The following is a 16,883-nucleotide window of genomic DNA, read 5'->3' as shown; positions in this document are numbered from 1 at the left end:
TTTTTACAAGTCAATATAATGAGGCCAGATTCACCACTAAATAACTAAAGAATCGCCACGTTGTTCGTTCCAAGCAGACACTAAATTAAGATTTTTTGAGAATGGTAAATATTTAAAAACAATTACTATGACTTCTCTTGAAACATAACAAGCCATACTGACATGTGACAAACTTACAGGACAAGATCAATTTGGAAATGTTTAAAAGCCCTCTAATTCACCATATTACAAGAATATCTACTCACAAATTAAAAAGTAGTGGCATTATGTGGCAAATTATGTTTATCGCACATTTGTGGGATAGCTCAGTGGTTAAGGCATTGGACTATGGTTTGGGAGGTTTAAATCCCATGACTGCCAAGTTGTCTATGTTGGGCCCTTGAGCAAGGCCCTTAACCCTCAACTGCTTACATGTATAATAAAATAAAAATGTAAGTCGCTCTGGATAAGGGTGTCTGCTAAATGTACTTGTTAAGATTTATTATGCTAAATATTTTGTAAGTTATTTATCCCGGTTCTATTAATTTCATGTTAATTAGTTTTGTGTCCCCAGTCCAAAAAAACTGCCCCATAGCTGATTATAAATCCATGGTCACAAACACCAATCAGCCACTATAATAACACCACTGCCACAGATCACCAAGAATATACCAACAAACTGGTGACATCCAAAGCTGCCGCAAATGGGGCTTAGCAGGCAAAGAGTTCAAGGTTGTTGATCCATCCTCCAATTTCCCCGGTTCTATTAAATTTAGTATCCATGGAATGACCGAGACAAACAAGGCTGATACATGGAGGTCCAGCTTTGCAACCCAGAGCACCCAAAGGATCCACCTGAGGTCTTGTGGAGTCATGGCCTGAGGGGTCAGAGCTGCCCAGACAGCACAAGGGTGACCTATACAATACTGGGCATAATGTTTTTGCTTATAATGCTATGGCTGTTATTGGCAGATACCATAAAAAGTGTGATATATTTTTTTTATTAACATAATATTTTGTAAAAAAAAATAAAAAATAAAATAAATAAATAAAAAAAATACAAGTTTTGATCTTCTAAGCCTGTAGGCCTCACTGACCTGAGCTTATAAACATATTGTGCTATTTATTACAAATAAACAATAAAACAATTTAATAATAAACAAAATTTTAAATTAATGACTAATAAATAATTAATGGCATAAAATAATATTTTTTTCGTATTCCTGGTAAAAATAAAATGGTATTATTTTATTAGTGAAGAAAGATTACAAAATTCCACATAAAAACATACCTATATTACAAAATCAATGTCAGCATAGTGCTTTAAATATAATAACAATCAGATCAGTCAAATACTCAGTCAGTATGATTAGTTGTTTAAATATAATAAATATAATATGTGATGCTTGTTCCATGTGCTTTGCAAATATACAGTATGCAGTGGCCCTTTAATAGCACATAACTTTCAGCAAATCTCCCGGTAAAAAAACTTGCTTATAGAAGCATGTTCTATAATAAGTATCAAATTGCTCAAAATATGTTTTATTTTTGTCTTTTTTAAAGTTCATGTCTAAAGAGAAAGAAAAATCATGCTTTTTTTTCTTTTTCTTCTGATGATTTCTTGTTACCCTGTTTGTGCACTTTGACCATTAATACATTTTTAAAAAAAACGCCAGGTGGTTTCAGAGTGTGACACATGGCCCTTGCTTAAGTAAAGAACAGGTTTTAATGTATTTACACAGTATGATCAGCATAAAAGGCTTTGTTTTGATGCATAAAAGCATCATACTAAAATGTCAGTAACTGGTACATCCTGATTTCTTGCTGATGTGTACTTCACTGGTGGAGGAGGAGGCTTGAATGGGGGTGGCATATCCAGCCTAAAGGGGAAAAAAAAACAAAGAGGTTAGCAGACAGAGAGGTGATAGACATGACACATGGACATTCTCACACGTATCTCACCTTTTCTGAATGTGGTACTGGCGGTAAAGAAAGCCAATCAGAAGCAACAACAGAAGAACAGGAATGATAACAAACGCCACATGTGACTTAGAGGTATTTACATCTGCAACAAAGAAATAAGGAGATAAATTCTCTCTTTCATTCCCTATTGTCATGCATTTGCCATCTAATATAAAAATAAAGAACATTATTGTATGCAGTAAATTGAAAAAGTATGCTTGCATCACCCTACCGTTTCTTATTATTTCGGTTGTTAAGACACTGCTTATTCCCACAGTAGTCCTGTTTGTGAAAGCTGCTGTAAGGATGACTGTACTGGTATCCGGGTGTGTGTAGTTGATTTCTCTGCTGGTAGATCCTGGGATGGAAGTACAGCACTCCTCAGACAGTGTCCTGACCTCACTTGAGGTGACTGTGAAAGTAGTGGCTGAACTATTTACATCCATGTATGGTGATGTAACATTTGCTTGCACCATGGTGGTGTTTCCAGTAGATGGCGCTGAGGTGCTAATATGCGTGCCTCCCTCTGTAGTTATGGCATTAGTGGCAGAGCTGGTATGAGGTGGTGGTGACGTCGGTGTTGTAACAATAGGGTCGGATGTTGTAACCATAGGGTTGGATGTTGTCAAAGTTGTGCTGCTTATCTGTGGTGTTGTCTCCATAGTCGTGGTGCTGCTCAGATGGTCTTAAGATTGACACAGACATAGAGAAAGTGTTATTGCCCACTCTAAAACATAAAGAAGCATAACTTTGGATGGACCAACGTAATATTGTTGTAAGACTGTTGTCCACCGTCAGGACAAGCCCATGACAATATTGTTGACTTTGATAAAACGATGTTGAGAGAACTTTGATTAAATGACCCAAACAAAATTATTGCTAATACTACCTTCAAACAATGACATTTTAACCTTTATTTATAGCATGTTGTATATGCTATTGAGATCCATTCACACAATGTCCGACCTTACGAATTCCGCTTAAAGGGTGGGGTGCAACAGCGCCCCCAACACCGCGCATGCATCCTATGCTGCATATCTCTTAGTGTTGTAATCTAACAACAATGTAAATATCATTTCCCTGTTTAAATTTCCTTTGGAAATATTACTGAGTTGCATCTTAGCACCCAAATTACTATCACTGCACCCAAAACGTATCATGTCTGGTTTCACAGAACAGATCTCCAAACAATAAAAATTTGATTACCCTTTTGTCTGTTTTCAAATGTATTTTAGTAAATTGCTGTGGTCTGGTATTTTTGTGGCATTCACTGCTATGTGCATGTGAGCAGTTAGGGGATGTTACTTTTTAAAGTTTCATTTCATTACAAAATGACTGTCATTAAAAAGTAATCAGTTACATTACAGCATTACTTTCTGATGAAAGTAAATACTTAGAGTACTTTTCCATTGCAGATGAAAACCCCTTTGTGATTCCTCATGCATGTTGTTTTAGTCAAGACCTTTATAATATCCTACCATCATCACTCAGCGAAGTTTGGCCCATAATCTGTTAACTACTAATACCCCTATCTCACCTATGTGGTTTTGCGCAGTGGCCATGAGTACGGTTCATCATGATTCACCGCGACTTTACGTTTCCATCTTTACGTGCATCGGTCCGCATGGAAGCTCGCGGACCTTGCAGAACTTTGCGGAACGTCGGTGGTCACTCGCAGCGGCTTATGGTGCCTAACACCGTTTCTCACTGCGAGTCAAACCGCATAGGTGAGATAGGGGAATAAAAGCAGGAATAACAGAGGGGGCGGGTTATCGGGGGCAGGGCTTGTTGGACGACTTTCACACACACACACAATAACAGATTACACTTTACTGCTGTCTCACGGATTACATAAATTGTCTGCATAACGAATTACATTTTTGAAAATCAAACTAAATAACTGAGTACTTGAATGGCGGACCTAACACGTTAGATTACTTGTTACATCAAAAAAGTAATCCAAGTACTCTAACGCGTTACTTTGTAGGTGGCCCCAGGTTCAAATCCTTGTTTGGCCCTTGAACAAGGCCCTTAACCATCAACTTCTGAGATGTATAATGAGATAAAAATGTAAGTCGGTCTGGATATGGGCAACTGCCAAACGCCTAAATGTCTATACTGCTTTATTCAGTATACAGGGTCACAAGGGGGCCTGGAGCCTATCCTTTGAGACAGCACAAGTGCGGGGTAACCCCTGAACAAGTTGCCTATTCCATTGCACACGCATTGTATGCAGTATAATGAATGCCAGTTAACCTAATCTGCACATCTTTGGACTGGAGCACCTGGAGGAAACCCACTGAGCACGGGGAGAGGCAGGAATCGAACCCGGCAGGAATCGAACCCGGACCCTAGAGGTGCAAGAGGTGCTAACCACTAAGCCACCATGCCACCCTGTTCTGATGTCACTTCATCTAAATAATTTCAACTTCTAAAAATAACTTTATACCAATTTTGTTCCAACGTCTACAACATGGCCGATTTAATGCCCCGACAATGTTTTGACAACAATAAGTTTATGTTGGGGAGCCATATTACTCATATAAAAATGTAAAACATAGAAATGTACACAATTTACTAACTACAGTATATAAAATAAAAAGTACCAGTCATGAGAACCATCTGTTTTATCTCTTAAAATAAAATTAAACATTTTTTAAAAATATAAACAGGCAATAACATCAGGGGTTTAACTAGATATGCTGACCCAACTTTTATTTAATGAGGGAGATCAAAGTGTGGCTCTTTTTAATTAATCAAACTGCCACAGTGTATTACTTTGTGGTATTAGTTGTAAACCTGCATTGTTTTCTTCTTTGTGCATTTGAGCAAAATTTTATTAGGTTTTCCATAATTTCACCAACTATAACCCTGGACAGTGGTCTTCAACTGGACAACTGCAGTCTGGATGTAGATCAAGCCAACTATTTTAGAGGGTCAAACCAATCATATTATTTTACCTGTCTGCAAACTGTAATGTTTCTTTTTTTGGCATTCAAATTAGAGACTGTAACACATAATCTAAAACGTTGTTCATTATTTTGGTCAGCCCTAATATTTGTACAGAAGCTTACAAGGATGTAAGTGAACACAAGTATATTCATCTACCATGTCCGCAACACGCTGCCCTTTTTGTCCTTAGAGGAAACCGCATTTTGAGGTGATGTGTGTTGAAGCCTCACAACACAGCGGACTGCCAAACCATTACAGGAAGTGAGCAAAGGGTAAGCAGCAACCTTAGCAAACATCAACTGTTTAGTCACGCAGCCTTATCTGAGAGCTTTACTTTATTACAGATTTATTTTGACACACTCACCTATGTATGTTCTTTTTATCACAGTAAGTGTAAAATCTTTCTGTTTGTGTAGACGATTCTGAATTCCGGTGTGAACAGTCAGGGTGTAATTGCCAGAGTCATCCAGACTCACTGATGACAGGTTTAAACTGGCACCGGAGGACACTGTTATGCTGTCCTGTAGAAAAAGGGCAACAGCATAGGCATATATGTACGCATACACGTTTTTTTTATTTTTTATATTAAGTTAAAAGTTAAAAGTTTACATATATTTGTCATGAATATGAACTTTACAACGATGTTGGATTTAATTATTTAAACTGGTCTTTCTTGATCAGTATGATTGTACAACATACATCTTTTATAGACAAAAACAAGAATTTGGTGCATGAAAATTAGTTTGGGATTTTTTGGTTTCCTAGCATGGATATGATATTTAAACATGCTCTATAATTCTTTTTTATTTAATCTTTAGCCTCAAAATTCTAAATCTGCTTAAACCTTAGAAATAAGCTATGATGTGTGTTTGTGGTCATTGTCCTGTAGAAACCCTCAGTTTAGGCGAAGTAGTTCTCATTCCTCATTATTTCAGCCACTTCGCTGGGTATAGCAAGATGCTACCATCACCATATTTAACAACTTGTAAAGTATTCTTGGTTTAAATTACTCAGCCTTTCTTCCCCAAATCATCTCTGGTCAAGACTTTCATTTTGGTCAGCTGTAAACTTCAGTCTGATATGAAGGTGTCAGTTTTAGAGCAGGGGCGTCTTTCTTAGACACCACCCTTCCATATCAGGATATCAAACTTCATCGACTGTAGACAGTGATGCTGGGGTTCCATCAGCTTCCATTTCATTACAGACCTCGGTGGTTCCATAGCGGGTCCCGACTATCGTAAAAACTTTGCTCCCGGCTGGGCGTGACAGTTCGGTTTTCTTCTAGGTCTTGGCAAAGTGGCTACACCTCCCAAAAACTTGTCCTTACATTTAATAGTTGGAACTGATCTTGGAATCTGCAGTTTAAAAAATGGCTCCAAGAGATATAACATAACTGTTTCTTACATCTGTTGAGCATTATGAAAACTTACAGTATATAGAAAGTTGAATAAGAAACTTTGCTAAGCTACTGGAATCGATTCTATTCTAAGCAGGCATTATTAAAAAGAAAAACAGACCAAATTGGTTAAACATAGTCAGTTACATAGCTCATCACACTTTTTCATAAAAATGTTCATGCTTCTAGTGAAATGATCTTGTATATGATTATTTGCTTGCTCAATCATACTAAGGCATAAAGCCATTATAAATAAAATAAGTAAAGACTTTCCTAATTCATAATTGGATTACCCTGGATTTTGGCCTCACCCACCCTGCACAGTTTATTGTTATCTCAGCTCTCAGTATACCTGATTTACCTTATTAGTTAATTAACAGCCTTTTTCTAAAAAAAAAAAAAATAATAATAATAATAATAAAAAAATAAACTTAAATAAATTATACATTTGCTAAAACTAATACTTTATCCTGTCAAACAGAGGGTAAAGGTTAAGGATCTTGGATACTGATAAAATCCATAACCACATTTGATTACAGGTTTGTTTTTCTTATATTTATATATATATCTTTCTTATATAACGGCTATGAATTACCTTCTTCCAGACAAAATGCATGGACATGGAAGACTTTGCTTCACAATTGATCGTCAGATTTGTCCCACTTTCCACTTGTATCTGGTCCTCAGAATTACATCTTATGTCATCAAGAACTGTTTGTCAGAGCAATAAGAAAATTTTGGGGCATTTAAAAAAAACAATAAGGATTCATGTTCACTTTCATCCACTGTAAATCACGACGCATGTGAAATGCACAAAAACATGTACTGTTATTGAGATTATTGAGACTTACACTCTACAGTAAGTTGCACATTTTCGCTGAGACTTTGTAAGGGTTGGTTTGATGAACTCCAGACGGGCTGACAGATCAGGTCTCTTATGTGTCGAGTAATATTCTGAATTATGAACATTCCATCCTGACTTTCCATTCCTAATTGATTCTGTATGGAGGAGAAAATCAAGATGGTGGTAAAGTGGGATGCAATAGTGTCACACAGTGCAGAAGAAGGTGGATAGCTTCTGACTGACCCACAGTGGAAAGAAATTGGCAGCAGTACATTTTAATTTTTTTTCTCACCAGTGAGGATGATAATATGTACTTGGCAGGTGGTGGATTACTGACACATGTGATGTTCACTGTGTCCCCTTCTATTATAGGCCTGTTTGTAGGCATGACCGTCATTGATACCTTTGGCACTAGAACACAAATATTCAATGTGTTCGGATAAAGACGTTATAATAATAATAATAAAAACAATAAACCTTTATTTGTAATGTGTAATTTCCATGTGTGATGTAAAATCCATGAAAAATGAAGTATTTTTGAGGGATTAGGTCTAAAGCTATACAGCAATACCTATACCTTTATGATTGTATACAATAATAAAATAATACAAATATTATGCTATACTTATATATTTGATAGTATACATGCTATGATAATTGAAAGCTATAAGCAGATACTGTAAAAATTTATACTGTAGATGTTTTTATACAGTTATGAAATTGTCAATCTTTTGAATTTACCTGTAATTTGCACTTTTGTGGAGCTTTTGATGCTGCCATCAGGAAATGACGCGATATCACAAACATATTCTCCACTATCCTCCTCAGTGACATTTTGCAAATGCAAGATGGAGCCTCGTTTGTCCGTGTTTGTGCTGTTTGTTTCTGGCACCAGCTGCAGTGTAACATTTGCATAATAATAAGTAGGAAATGTAGGATTAAATGTCACTAATTTTTGCTGTCCATGTTTTCCCTCCATATGCCATTGTACTTGGATGATTTTTGGATGCTTCTCTGGCATGATGCATGGCAAGCTGATGTTTTGTCCAACTGTCGCTTTCACCTCCTTTTTATGTTCTATAGAGACACTCTGTATTCCTGTTGGTTAGTTTGCGTAATATTAATCAGGGATGTACAGTTTGTTTCACTTAAGTATTACAATTGTATTTTTATATAAAAACATCCTTGATTAAATTTCACAGCATTTGCACAATGTCATCTAAACAACTGATTTGTTTATATCAGAACTGAACTGTTTATATCAAAAACATGATCGTATTCCTTAGAAGATAAAAATTCTATATATTCCTAATCATTTAAATAAACCACAGGTTTTTGCTCTACAAATTTTTTTTATGTACTGAAATCTAAATCATACTAAAACATACAAGTCATGCTTACCTTGAAAAATGTTTATAAAAAAAATAAGTAGGCTGATAACTTTTCTCCTCATGACAGAGGCCATGACTACAGAAATAACAGTTAGCTTAGGAGAAAGAAAAGAAGTGACACGCTGCACAGGAAGTGGCTGTAAACTATACCGCTGAAGTGACAGGAACAAGACTCTGCATCTGCACACATCCTTGTTTCTCATACAGACCGCACCAGAGATTAACACTGTGAAATCTTGAACATGTAAATAATAGTTAAGAAAATATTTGTGTACTGCATGGAATAATTATTTAGGTATTGATTATTATTTTTTTAAAGAACATTTTTAAAAATATTCAAATTTGTGTTTAAGGAAGGAACATAATTTTGCCCTCTTCACTGAAAGGATTAAAATATTAGTTGTATTTCTTTCTTGTGTAAGATTTGGGGGTATTTTAGGAGTCATTGTGTGAGAGTTGCTGATGGGGTTTTCTTTGAAGCCCTGCTCAGGCCTGTGCGCATCATGATCTCGTTCCTAGTTTGTTTTGGTTTCCTGTTGAAATGCTTCTGTATGAAAATGTAAAGCAGCTTCAACGATCATGCAGGTGAAAACACTCACCCGCTTACTTACTCGCACACACACGCACGCACACACACACACACACACACACACACACACATAAGTTGAAGACAGGAAATGTTTTTAAATGCATTTGAAACCTGTAAAAGAAAATCTAAGATCATACAAAATCTCGAAAGTGTCTTTGTCAGATTTATTTGCAGTTTGTTTCAACACACAATATATAAATTAATATTAAGAGTAACTTTTAAGTAACTTTTTACTTGATAGAAAAAAACATCATAACATCAGGTTCAGAGTCTAGGAAGGTTAATTGTCTTCATTGCCCCAATTCCTCCAGATCTGTAATCAATCTTTTTATGATAAAAATTATATTTTTTTATGATTCAGCTCCATCTTGTTAATAATTTTTTAACTTTTATAACTAGTCAATATTTTTTTTTTTTCCTGTGGCTGTTACCGCACTTAACAGCTGCTCATGGACTGTTAGCTAACACATCAATGCACTGCCATTTTCAGTTTATATTGCACTGCTTCATTTTTCATTATTGCACTACTGTATATTCCATCCATATTTATTCTGTATATACTGTACAAATAAGAACTCACACATGAACATAGGCATATTCTGTAACTTTTAGGCCTGTAATCACTTGCTAATCCACTGCAATGTTTGCACAATTCTGCATTAGACTGTATTATACTGTACACCATTATAAATAAAGTTGTGGAATAACTTTATTACCAAATGCACCTTTTGTTTACTATAGCACATTCACAATGTTGCACAGCTGTACAGTACATTACTATATCACTATATATACTATACCATAACCCTACTACCATTTTAATCTTCTGTTTGTATAATCACATTGTATTTATTTATTGCAAATAGGCCACTTATGCACTCCAGGTTAGATGCTAACTGCATTTCATTTGCTCTGTACATTACTTTGCACAATAATAATAAAGTTGAATGTAATGTAATGTAATGTAATGTAATCTACTGTAATCTGAACTAATCTAAAACTTAATAACTTAAGGAGAGGACCTATCTTGAATCAGATCAAACTGAAAACAGTGCAGTCCAGCTAAGTCAGTAATTAATTCACTGAATGGGGGGTTTCTGACATATACACTCAGTGAGCACTTTATTAAGAGCACTAACACTGCGTAGGGCCTCCCTCTCTTTGAAAAAAATCTAAATAATATTTGAAACAATAGTTTGAGCTTCAGTTCCATATTTAAATGATTGTTCCTGCACTTTCACCATGTTGTGCATCCTGAGATAATTTTCTGCTCACTTCAAATGAGTGGTTATACAAGCTACTGTACTGTAGCCCTTCTGCTCATACCCCATTACCCATTCTCCACTGGCCCTTCTCAACAGTTGCTCTGAACAACAGAAGGTTCTCCATTATTATCTGGTTATTCCAAGGAAACTGGACTAACATGAAGGGCACTACTCTGGGCCACATTTCTCCTCTCCAAGACATATCCAAGTGACCAAAGTGTGACTTTCAAAGTTACACCCAACACTGCTAAAGAAAGATAATTAAGATATTTTTGTTAAATGTGAGATGAGCCATTGTACTGTATTCTTTTTGGTCACTAGTAGCTTTTACCTTGTAACTCTTTATTCGTGTCCAACTTTTCCCCATCACTCCTTCAGCCGGAAAAGACGAAGACGCCAACCTGCTGCATATTTTCGAACTGCTCGCTCACGCACGATTGGAGGCAACGTAACACAGTTGGAGGGCAGCACTATCTGCTTATTCCGCACAGATGCCTATGGTTGGCCGTAGAGGCATAATTAATATGAGAGCCTTCCATCCCACCCCACTTCGAGAGCTTGGCCAATTAACTTTCTCTAGGCTACAGCATCAGCCGAGGATCGAACCAGCAATGATAGGGCGAGTACTTTACCATTGAATGGGTGTCATTTTAAGCCAGTCTCCTTTTAATTGTTAAATCATGAACACTGACCTTAACAGAGGTAAGTGAGGCCTGCTTGTCTTTTTTGGGATATTTTATGAGCTCCTGGATGAATCATCAATGTGCCCTTGGACTAAGTTTGGTAGCCGGCCACTCCTGGGAAGATTTATCACTATTCCTAGTTTTTAATGATTCTCACCATGGTTTGCTGGAGTCTCAAAGGCTTTGTAACCCTTTCAGACTGATCCATTAAATTGTTTCTCATCTGTTCTTGAAATTTTTTAGATCTTTTAACTTGCTTCACTTTGTCAGACAGGTTCTATTTAAGTGATTTCTTAATTCAACCAGTTCTGGCAGTAATCAAGCCTCAGTGTGACAAGTCAAAGTTAACTCAGCTTTCCAAAATCACATTGGATTCATGATTTAGCTGAGGAGGTAGAAAAATCTTTCACATAGTGCCAGGTAGGTCTGGACAGCTTTTGCCTTAAAAAATAATATCATCATTTAATAAATGGCTTCTGATGCTTAGCTAGGGTACATCGTCAGTGATGAATCCTCAGGTCATTGGGTGTTTTAATTCTTTCAACATCACACACCTTCACTCAGACGACCCAGCTAAGGCTAATTAGGTCTCAGTTTGTACCCTAGCAGTACAAACCCATGGATCCCCTCTCTTAATCCATAACCACCTGGAAGCTGTCTACAGTATGTAGCCTCTATGTTCTCCTGGATGTCTTTTCTCAGTTCTCTCACTTGTAATGTGTATGCTCCACAGAGAGACTGGATTGTAAAGCCCCAGCACCCAAACTCTAAGCACCTACAGTAGCTTTACACCCTTTGTGGCATTTGCAACATGCTGCGGGAATCTTACTTTTTTGTTCTACCAACAGTTGCCAGTCTTGTGTACAGGATCCCGGATGTTGCTCTGGGCCTCTCTCTTGGTGTCTTTCTCCTTTGGACAGCAGCTCAGAATATGTTAGAGAGTTCGACTAAGTCCCAGCAATGCAGGCTAGCTGGACTTGGAAGGATGTCATAGGCTGCCTGTCTGATACACAGGATACATTATGGTTCTGACCTGCAGAGGTCTGACCATGTGATTTTTCTTTGCCTCACTGGAAGTCACAACACTTTCGACTTTGAGAGACAAATTCCAAATACAAATGGCACATTTGAAATTAACTGCTTCACAGAAATTTATTTCAAATATCAACTAATATCTGTAACACAAAAATATGTTTGATACATAATACATTTGAGAACAAAATGTCTCTTTATCTCTCACAGAACAACCTTAATAATCCCAACCAATCTGGATTCAAAGTGGCACATTCTACAGAGACTGCCCTTCTGTCAGTCACTGAGAAGCTCCATGCTGCTAGATCTGCTAAACTATCATCTGTCCTCATCCTCCTGGAACTGTTAGCTGCATTTGACACGGTGAACCACAAGATTCTATTATCTATTCTTACAAGCCTTGGAATTTGTGGAACAGCGTGGCAATGGTTTGCTTCTTACCTAGAAGATAGGTCATATGAGGTAACATGGAAGGGATCTACATCTGCCCCACGTAGACTCTCTACTGGTGTCCCGCAGGGCTCAGTACTTGGTCCTCTTCTGTTCTCCCTCTATACCCGGTCTCTTGGTAAGGTCATATTATCGCATGGATGTTCATACCATTGTTATGCAGATGACACCCAACTTACTCTCTCCTTTCCTTCCTCTGACACTCAGGTTTCCACCCGGATCTCAGCATGTCTGGCAGACATCTCAACCTGGATGGCTGCTCATCAGCTGAAGCTCAATCTCAGTAAAACAGAACTGTTGTTTATCCCTTGTGACTCATCCCCATGTCAAGACCTTGTGATATCCCTGGACAACAACCAAATCACTACTTCAACCACTGCCCGCAATCTTGGGGTAACCGTGGACAATCATCTGTCATTTTCCCCACACATCGCTAACCTTACTCGCTCTTGTAGATTTCTTCTTTACAATATCAGAAGAATTCGCCCATTTCTATCTTCACAGGCTACTCAGGTGTTTGTTCAGTCCCTTGTTATTTCAAGACTGGACTACTGCAACTCACTCCTGGCAGGCCTGCCTCTGTCCACGATTCGTCCTCTGCAACTGATCCAGAATGCAGCAGCACGTCTCGTTTTTAACCTTCCCAAGTTGTCCCACACCACCCCACTCCTCCGCTCCCTGCACTGGCTTCCTGTAGCTGCCCGCATCAAATTCAAAACGCTGATGCTTGCCTACAAAGCTTAAATTGGCCCAGCACCCACTTACCTCTCTGCTCTAATCACACCACGCACTGCACCACGTTCCCTCCGATCCTCCAGCACTGCTCGCCTCATCCCACCATCTCTTAGGGATCGAGGGCGGCATTCATCCAGGCTCTTTTCTGTTTTGGCACCTAGGTGGTGGAATAAACTTCCTCTAGATGTCCGTACAGCTGAGACTTTGACTATCTTTAAACGACGACTCAAGACACATCTGTTTCTCCAGTACTTGAACTAACCCCCCCCCCCCCCCCAAAAAAAAAAAAACCTTTTCCAAGTTGTGTTGGACTAATGGCACTTAGTTATTAACCTAGTTAACCCAGTGTAAGTATGTATCCAATGATGTAAACTTTAAATACATTTTGTAAATGTAAATGTGACTAAAAATGGTAAAATACTGTCGTTTTTAAGTCAATGTAACACGTTCAATCTTTTTGCACAGGTAGCACAGACACAGGTGAATGGCAAGTCAAATAGTGTATTAGCTTTTTAATGAGTAAAGTAAATTACTAGATTTTTTGTAATTTTATTTTATAATTTACTAAATATTAGATGCTATATAACAAAACTAAAACAATATGTAAAACTGTTAAAAATTACAGTAAAAAAGTTATAAAACAGACTTTTTTTTTAGTGTAGGCCCACTAAAAAACATTATTAAATATTCTTGCCTTTTGCAAGTTCAAGTTTATTTGTCTTAGTTTGGGTTGGTACCTTTACCATACACAATTGCAAAATCCTCAGTCAGATGTGTGTGGGGGGGGGGGGGGGGGGGGGGTAAAAACGCGGTAATAACAAAGACAAAACAAAATAGGATTATAGTGCTTATTTGGAGTTATTTGCATTTGTTTCTGCATATCCTAAGGAAAATTAACTAATAAACTATGCACATAACTAGAAGGATAGAAAAAGGAGAGCAAAATATTAATTCATTCATTCATTCATTCATTCATTCATCTTCTATATACTGCTTATCATGTACAGGGTCGCAGGGGCCTGGAGCCTGTCCCAGGAGCCTTTTTACCACCCAGAGTGGTTAATAGTAAAGCAGGCTACCTTACATTAGCCAATGTTCCCTTCGATTATCCAGCAGTACTCGCCTCGTTCCACCATCTCTTAGGGATCGAGAAAGACATTCATCCACCTAGGTGGTGCCTACTTCTTCTAGATAGCCATACAGCGGAGTCTTTGACAATCTCAAATCTCAAAATCTATTTAAATGACGACTCAAGATGTATCTGTTTCTTCAATACTTGTACTAATCCCCCCATTCCAAAAAAAAAAAAATAATAATCTTCCCAACTGTGTTTGATTAAAGGCACTTAGTTAGTAACCTAGTAACCCAGTAACCCAGTGTAAGTGATGGAAACTTTAAAGCACTTTTTGTAAGTCGCTTTGGATAAGATCTTTTGCCAATTGCCTAAATAAAAATGTAAATGTAAAGTCCTTGCTTAAGAGCTTAACAGTGGCAGCTTTTATTAACCTTTATTTACACCCTGATTTGAACAATCAACACGAACACGGCCATTAAGAAATGTGTTCTGAGAACAGCAAACGAAGATTACGTGATCTACTTTAAATATTAGGACCCTATTCCACTGAGCCAATTAGCTACTGACCTCTCCCGACGTCTCCTGATTTAAAATCGGCCATTAATGGACCTTGTGGACTTTACCAGTTCCGGTAAATTTTTCAAGTGAAGCAATCACCCATCAAGCCATTAACTAAGGAAACAAATATGTAAGGACATGAAAACAGCTCTACAACGCATTTCGACACAAGCAATACGAGCAATATGAGCAATAAATACGACATCATAACGTGTGACTGTGACCATACCTAACTGCCATCTCTCCTCTTCTTCTCTTTCCCCCCCTCTTTCTTTTTCCTCTCTCCTCCTGTCCCCCCCTTTCACTCTTTCTCTCTCTCTCTGTCGAGCTACACATGTCGTTCCTGAGCTGCCAGTGATCCAGACTCCCTCTGCCCTCCGGACCTGTCTGACCCATCCTGGTGCCCCTGGTTGCTCACCAGGGACAAACTGACCATTTTGATTCATACAAATTCACATTTCATACAAACTTAAATAATTCTTTTGAATATGTAAAGCTGCTTTGCGGCAATGAAAATTGCTAAAAGCGCTATACAAATAAAATTGAATTGAATTGAATTGAATAACGTTTCAATAACTGGCTGTTACGAAATTTAACAATGTTCTATTGAGTACTATATAAATGATAATGAAAGCGGTAACAACATAACCGTTTTAAAGAGAAATTAAAATGATGCTACTGACTATTACAAACTATTACGGAGGCATTAACAATATGATATTGACCTCATTATGCTATACTTTGTTTTTTCTATTTGTTTTTTGTGATCTATGTACAGGGGTTGGACAATGAAACTGAAACTGAAATGGTTTTAGACCACAATAGTTCATTAGTATGGTGTAGGGCCTCCTTTTGCTGCTAATACAGCATCAGTTCGTCTTAGGAATGACAGATACACGTCTAGCACAGTGGCCAGAGGAATTTTGAACCAAACCACAGTCTGGCCATTCGTGGTCAAATAATTATTTAATGCTGGGACACAAACTGCAAAAAATATATATTATTATCAAAATAATAGGAAAATACATGCTAGTATTTACAGTAACATTAACATATTTACATTAAGTTTAATCATGTGGCACTTTTAATATTCATAAGACACAGAAAAGGCTAATAAACATGATTAAGAGAAAATCGCACGTCCCACACGCATGTGACAGAGAAAGAGAGAGAGAGAGAGAGAGAGAGAGAGAGAGAGAGAAAGAGAGAGAGAGAGAGATTCACATTTATACATGCACCACAATTCCACTTTATTCGGGACCTTTATTTTTAATTTTCTTTTCTCCTCTTTTTCGTTTGTATCAATAGTGATTTTCCTTTGACTGTGCTTTCTCCATTCATTATTATTATTATTATTGTTGTTGTTGTTACAACTGTACTGTTGCTTTTTGCTTTTGTTCTTTATTAGCATCGCATGTGTGAGCGTGCAAAACCAATGCCTTTATTTTCAAAATCTCACTTCTCAGCTACTGTATGCCATGCATATTTTAGGAATAAAAATTATAAGGTAAATTTGTCATCAGATTTTCTTATTAAATTTATAGGAATAATCAAACCACATTCATTTTAGAATAAAACATTTTTATTGTGCATCAGACTTTAACATGTAATGTATCTTTTAATTGTGTTTAATCATTAAAAAATCCTGTTTTCCTTAAAATATCACTTTGTTAATTTTGTCATTACTTCCATCCACATAAGAAGATTTTTGGCTGATAAACGCAAACTACAACTCATAAATCGGCATAAAATCAATAATGACTCGATAACGGGTATGGATTTTAGTGCCACTGGCAGCCCAGCTCTGACTGACGCATTCCCAAAGAGCTTCTACCCACTACTGATATTCCTACACTGCCTACAGTACCTCTAGGATGTGGGCCTGATTTGTTGGGGTGGCTGAAATGGAACTGCTGCAGCAGAGGTTCCAGCACATCATGGTCTAGAATCCTGCACCTTTCTTCAAAGGTGA

The 16,883-nt window shown here is 37.4% G+C and overlaps 2 pseudogenes; one reads left to right on the top strand and one right to left on the bottom strand.

The window, feature by feature from the left end:
• Positions 1–1,177: 1,177 nt before the first annotated feature.
• Positions 1,178–8,831, bottom strand: LOC128545378 (cell surface glycoprotein MUC18-like; annotated as a pseudogene).
• A 3,616-nt stretch (positions 8,832–12,447) lies between these two features.
• On the top strand, positions 12,448–13,527 carry LOC128545396 (uncharacterized; annotated as a pseudogene).
• The last annotated feature ends 3,356 nt before the right edge of the window (positions 13,528–16,883 follow it).

The sequence above is a fragment of the Clarias gariepinus genome, chromosome 17 (assembly GCF_024256425.1).
Source record: "Clarias gariepinus isolate MV-2021 ecotype Netherlands chromosome 17, CGAR_prim_01v2, whole genome shotgun sequence".
NCBI lineage: Eukaryota > Metazoa > Chordata > Actinopteri > Siluriformes > Clariidae > Clarias > Clarias gariepinus.
The sequence above is the reverse complement of the archived record's forward strand: the minus strand, read 5'-3'. Positions and strand labels throughout refer to the sequence as shown.